Genomic DNA, 7,252 nt, shown 5'->3' on the forward strand with positions numbered 1-7,252 from the left:
CTTTACAAAGTGTACTTCTGCAGTGTGTGTGAAGGATTAATAGCCTCAATAAATTCCACTACAGAAAGGAACAATGAGGAGAGCACATTGCTGACTTTAAGATAATGAAAGCAACGCTGGATTTCAGATTGTTTTGATGTGATTAACATTGTGTTCTCAGAGGTGAATGATTTTTAAGGTTTTCATTTTCTAGAAGCACATCTGAGAAGTGGATTCGGGAGATGAGACAGGATTTTATGATTAAGTATCCTAGGATTATTGTTCCAGGACCATCCCTATGAACCACCCAGCCAAAGGGCTCACAGTGTTTTCTATTTGGTGCGTGTGGAACAAGCTGCAAGATCCCCCTGCCCCTGAGAGCAGGAGGAGGGTCACAGCTCCAGACAAGACACTGGGAACCAAGGCACAAAGCCCATCTTTGCCAAACTTCAACCACTTGCCTGAGCCGCCACAAGACGTGGCAAGATCAAGAATTCTCTTAAGCCACATTCCTTGGCAGTTGCCTACTCCAGACTGCATGGGCCAATCTCAGACCTAGATAACATTAATGATACCCCAAATATTGACCATTTAAAAATCACTGCAGTGACATTCTCTAGAGATAGGTACAGGACTTCACAACAGGCGTGCAAGTTGCCAAATCACTGCTATCACACAGAGCCTGAATAAATAAATGCCTCAAAGAAGAGCCTTTCATTCCCCTAAATACCTACTTCACACTGCTTCTCGTAGTGTCAGTCAAATGTTAGGTGTCAACATTTACTGGTTAATAAAAAGTGTTGGGGAAAAAAAACCTGTCACCCTGGTTTTGAAGACCTTTTTAAGCCTTCTGTTATATTCTTCATATTGGAGTCAGAAATTTCACCTTATCACATTTTCTACTATAAACACTGACCATGTTTTGCTAACTGTCTTTTATTTTTTACATATTTCTAGGTAGGAGGAGAAATGTGATTGACAGTTAGCTCAACCAACGTGGATTGAGAGGTAGAATTCCATCCTCCAATCCACGGGCACCATGAGAAATGTATAAAACTGAGTTTTGTAAATAAACTCACCCCTTTTTCCTGCTTCGCTCACCAGCGTGTCCTCGTGTAGTTCTTCCCGTGTCCACTGTGACAAAAACCCACCTGAAATTATTGTTTATGAGCCTCAGTAGAAAATCCAGAAGAAACTCCTATCTGTAAGCCATACTGTGATAACCATTTTAAACCAACCTTTTCAACTTCAGATCTGTTCACAAGGAGCAGTGAGCTACAGCCATGGGAGCTGTTTTAACAGACATGAGCTGCTCCTCCTCTCTGATCAGCACAACCGAGACTCCTGATTTTTAACCACCTCTGTAATTGTCTCAGACACACGTGCCCTCAGCAGCACAGAGAGCCAAAACTCTCCAAAACCAAGCCAGATTTTTTTTTACAGGCTGTAATTTAAGAAACTTAGAACACAATATCTGGAAAACCTCAGGGACTATGTAACAGTGTTCAACCTGCAAAGTACCATAAGTGAAGAAAAATTAATTCCCCAAGGAAAAGGAACTTGAAATATATTAGCCATTTTCTTTGCAAACCTCAAGATCCGTCCTGTGATTAACTGGCTGTAATCATCATATGGGCATCTAAGCTAAATAAGAAAACAAGGACATAATGGCTTAGAAGAGACTTTAAGGTTTATCATGAAATAAGATAGTCAGTACCTAAGCATCTGACAGAAAAATGAAGAAACCCAGTATCTTTTCACTTATCTCTGCTAATAGCCAAAGGAGCTGCTCAAGCAGGGAGAGCAATGCTGGGTCAGTTTGTGGTGCTGCAGTTTCACATTGTCCTGTTCTCTCACTGTTGGATTCTCTGTTCAGCACACACTGTAACTGGATATTAAGTGTTAGGGAGAAACAAAAGTCATTTTAAGAGAAGAATGGGTTACTCTCCTCTCCACCCTCAGAGATTAATGGCCTCAGAGAATGGATCCGCTCACATCCACATTAAAAACTACCATCCATTTCCAGCAGAACCTAAAGAGAACAGGATGTTGAATTTTCAGTACTCATTCAAGCAGCCAACAGGCATGTAAGTATTTAATCTAAAGTACCATCTCTAGGAAAGCACATGGAAATTCACTTAGTTTTGTTTATCAACTTACTAAAATACCCCTTTGTTACACTGAAAGGCAATTAAGGATTATTCCCAGCAGAAAAAAGCAGATCCTCCCCTTTCTTCAGTGATCTTAACTTACTAAGTTGTACCTTATGTATAGATGCAACACTGAGATACCAGGCAATTACACACTCTTTTTTTTTGGAAAAAATCATCCTAAATGTTCCATTTCTAAGCATTTCATTTTACACAGGAATAAATCCTTTCAGTAAGCCTACCTGTAATGCTTCACTCATAATTACATGGAAGCAGTTCTACATCTGGACCTCCCAAGCACACTACCCTGTGGCAGAAGTATGTAAGAATTCCTGTCTCCTGTTGTGGCTCCCTGGAAGAACGCCTCTGGGACAGGACTCTACAGCCCCACGAGTTCCATCAGCAGCGAAGGGGGTTTCACACGCAGCGTCCTTCCTGGGCACAGGGCACACACCAAGAAAGCTCCCCTGACAGGAGCACGTTTGTGCAGAATTTGCTTCACACGGTGTTTTGGACAGCACTTAACACAGAGACAGTTAATTACAAATAGATGTTATTTAATATGGATAAAGAATAGTAATGATGTTTATCAAAGGAATGAGGCTTTCAGATGAAATACACTACATCAATGCAATTTATTACAAGAACTCAGTCTTTTCACTGGGCAAACTTGCAAGCCACCACTTAAGAAATCTGAAAGATGATGCAGCTCCTGCAGATGGAGTACATCTTGCTTTACCATGAAAGCATCCTATTATCTGAAAACATTAACAGCCATATGATAATTAGACTCCAACAAATATTCCTCAGAACTAAGCTTCTTAATCCATTTGGTATATGAATAGAAAAAAAATTGTTTGTGGAATATTTATGGTGATCCCCAAACTGGGCATAAATAGCACAGAAATTATTAACTCTTAGGAATACATCAAATTATGAGAAGGCAGCAGAATGCTTAGTAAAATACACAGTCAAATACTTTAAACTACATTAACACAGCTGCACATGACTCAACTTCAATACAAATCGATCAAAACTTTAAAGGAGGTCACGTTGTGTGGCGTGTTTGGTTTTTTATAATGCAAAACAAAGGGCATTTCCCTGCTTCCCTATCCCCCCCACCAGAAGTACTGTTTGGGGCTGATTAAATAACCAAGCCTAAAGTGATGTTTCTCTAGTCCTTCCTGAACTTCAGCAAGAGCATGCCATGGAGAAATTCCACCCACCTTCCATGTCCCAGACATTTCAAGCTCCACCTGCTGCAGAATGCGATACCCACCACTACCTGCCCTAACGGAGAATCAGGACGTGCGGCTGGAATGAAAGATCCCCTGTGATATCTGAAGCTCCTCTAACCCCTCCAGGAGAAGCAGCACCTGAGAGGGACTGGTGTACAGACCTCTTCTAAAATGCAGGCCCAGGAGAGGCTCCAATGGATTGTTTTGAAAGTGCTTGAATGGACGTTTAATGACTCTGCTTGGAATATATTTAGGGAGTACTGGTACAAAAGTGGGTAAGATTTTTTCTTCCTGTGAATATTTATAATGGACATTTAAGCACTTACCTTTTGTTCTATTTTAGATTGACTACTCATACAGTAATCTGACCTCTCTTGAATTTAATGCCCAAGAGCAAGTTTACTTATTTGAGACTACAGAATGCACAAGGCTGAGCTTTGTTGTTACAATTTTAGGCAATTAAATAAAACAGCTACAGGAAAATATAAAATAATGATCTCTAATTTCAATAAGAACTCCATTAATAAAAAAAAATTAAGAGCAATAAACAGTAAAAGTACATTACAGTCTTACGTAAAATATACAGAGAGCTGAGAAAACTATGAGCAGGAAATAGCAAGTTTTTCTATCAATACTATCAGGTATTACAGAATGACACAAAATCAGAGACGTGTTTTGTTTTCAGAGAAGATGATGAAGCTGCTCTAGAACAAAAAGAAGGCATTTTAATAGCATTTAGCAGACAGAAAAACTTCTCTGGTTTTGACAGGCTTTTGACAGAATTTGGTATTCAAATTGAGATACAGTCAAACAAAGTTGAAAACCCTGGATTTAAGTAACACAGAGACAATAGAATTAAGGCCCTTAAAAGATAAGGATATCTAAATACATCAGCTGTTTCAAAGGCAGCCAGCAATAGGATTTAAGTTGTGCATAACGTGCCCTTTTCAAAACCCACTAATATCAACTGAAAGACTCCCCCTGACAAAACAGATCAAATCAGCTAGCAATCATGGTACTTTACTCAGCATTAGCAACAAAATAACAGAGTAGCCCAACTGAGATAAAGACATAATAACTAAAAACTTCATTTTCAACTAAATCAAACATATTGAGGCACTGAAAGCAAACATCTAGTCAAAAAGAAGGGCTGATATTTGCAGTCTCATTCAAGACATCAAAACAAATCCCCTCCCTTGGTAAAGGAACAAAGAGGGCTTCCATCAGCCACCAAGAGTTTTCACACCCGGGTTAAGGTTTCATGCAGGGACAGTGAAAATCCACCAAACTTTTGTTTTCCCTCCCAGAGTGAAACTGATGGGGTTGGGATCAGTAGTGCTCCTCCAGCCTGGGGTACAGACCTGCCTAAAATCCTGCAGTCCCTTTAACCCCAGGTTGCTGAGACAGCAGTACCAACCCCTGACTCACCCAGAAGCACTGCACAGCCCCAATGCCACTGGGCTGGTGGCCGTGCCTGGTGCCATCCAAGCTGGTGATGCCTGGTGTGCCCTGCCCCAGGCACTGCCCCACTGCCACGGCTGGCTCGAGGCAGAGCTCTGCACACCCACAACAGCAAGCAGCCCTACCCTGCAAAGAGACCCTTCTGCAAGGGTGTCGTGCTGAGAGCTGCTTTTCCTGATATTATTAACGTGGTTTTTCCACAGCATATTAAGAGTACTAGATCTGCATCTCTGTTGTTCATGCTGTAAAAATAAAGTAGAACCAGCACAACAACAGTGAACCACTTACAACAGAAACACACAAATATCTGTACTGGAGACAAAATTAAGTCTCTTTTTCTCAAAGTGAAAAAGCACAGAACACCTGAAAAAACATCACAAGTTTATCAGTGCTGCCAGCAGTACAAGTCATTCAGTATCCACACAAAGAGGCTACCTAGACTGACTGCTATAAAAATAGAAAAAATAAGTACTCACCTGTTGCCATCAATTTTCCTGGTTTGCTGAGCATTCATATTAAAGGAGAAATGTGCAGTTTCTCACGCTGGTGAATTGTAAACACAGGACCATGTTTTGTAAATATTGGCAATGTCATGAATTCCTTCTCCAAGAGAAGGGGAGGTTGAATGACAGCCTCCTGGACCAATGTGGCAGGAGAGGTGGCGATACCCTTCTCCAATCCATGGTCACCTTGCCACAGATATATAATGGCAAAATAAACTAAGGGGCGGTCTTCTGCCCTGCTGCTCTGTTGCACCCAGATCTGTGTCCCCAGTCTGTTTTCTGGCTAGGCCTCCACGGTGATAAGTGGTGCCCACGTGGTCAAGTTGCAAGCTAGTGAGACAAGGAAAAAAGAAGAAAAAGACTGTCTTCCACAAGCTGTAAGAAACCCACGATGTTCTCAGAGGAACGACTGATGATGGAACTGCTCCACTCCTTTTTGTTGTCCCGTGATGCTGACCTGACCAGGAAACACGTGAGAGAACTGTTTAGCTGGGGAAAGAAACTTGGAATTTTTTATAGTGCTGAAAAAGCACTCTCAATCAACCCATGGAAAACCCTGGGGAAAAGCCTTTTCTCATCCGTTTTGAACGGAAATATGAGAGCTAGCGCTCTTTTAGGGGCATGGGCGAAAGTTTTTTTGCTTTTAAAAGAGGCTGGAGAGGACTTTGAAGTTGATTCTGGGTTTTCGACACAGAGCAGAACGCCCCCTGCGAGCTCCGTCGCTTCTGATGAGGATTGCTCTGATGCAGGGTTAGAGCCGATGCAGGAGACCGCCACCCCCATGTCGGGGGTTGGGCGTGGCCAGCGCGGGTCTTGGAAGGGTTGTGGGACTTTTGTGAGCCTTTTTGCTGGGCCACTGTGCCCGGGCAGTGCCACTGGCGCGCGCGCACCGCATCCGCCCGTGTCGCGCCGAGCCAGAGCGGTTCAACGCCACTCCCGCCGCGGCCGCCGCTCTGCCGGCCCTGCTCCCCACCCCTCACGGGCCCGGCATGCCGCGGCGACCCCCCCGCTGCCCGCCGCTGCTGCGGGGTCCGCCCTGCAGCTGCCGCGCGGAGCCGCGTGGCCTCGAGCCCCCTGCGGGGAGCCGGGGGGGCCGCCGTGCGCGCTGCCCCCGGCGCTGCCGGCGCCACCCCCTGCTGCCACCTCCCCGCCCCGCCCTGCCCTGCTCTGCGCAGGATTCAGCAGGTGAGCCCGGCGGGGATGGCCCCTCCTTGCCCCGTCCCCCCGCCGCACCAAATGCTGTGCGCGGGGTCGCCACCGGCGGCGGCCCGTGCGGCGCCCACAGCGGAGCCGCCACCGCCACCCACCGCCCCGCGCCCCGCCCCACGCGTCCGGTGCCGGTCCGGCGCTGCGGGGGGAGGGCTGGGCGCAACGCTGCCCACCGCTGCGGGGCCCCCCGTGCCGTGCGACCCCCTGCGCCGCCGCCCGGCGCGGCAGCGCGCCCCCTCCCTGCTGCTCGGGGAATGCCCCCCCACACTGAGCGGGAGGGGCTGTCGGCTGCCGCTGCTGCCGCCGACCCGCCCACCGACCCATCGGCCGATGGAACAGGAGCTGAAAGCTGTGGCCAATCGGCCACGCCCCCCTGCCCAGTACCCCCCCGCATAGAGCAGGGGCTGAGTGAGTCACTGTCCCCCGCCCGCCCCCCCTACAGGGCCGGGTTGGCTGTGGGAGATGATAACGGGACAAAAGCGTTCTCTGATGTGCACGCTTTTCCTGTTATGAAATCGGATGAGGTTTTTAGTCCTGCATCCCAGGTGAATCAGGCTGCTGACCTAACGGAGCTGCTGCCTGAAGATGCAGCTTTGCCCGAGCCAGTTCAGGGACCTGTGGGTTTGGTTCCACAGCATCATAGCCATGATGACCCATCATGGGCAGTCCCGTTTCCCTAATTAAAGGATGTGGCAAAAAATAATACAAGCTT

Source organism: Prinia subflava, chromosome 9 (assembly GCF_021018805.1).
Source record: "Prinia subflava isolate CZ2003 ecotype Zambia chromosome 9, Cam_Psub_1.2, whole genome shotgun sequence".
In the NCBI taxonomy this organism is placed as follows: domain Eukaryota; kingdom Metazoa; phylum Chordata; class Aves; order Passeriformes; family Cisticolidae; genus Prinia; species Prinia subflava.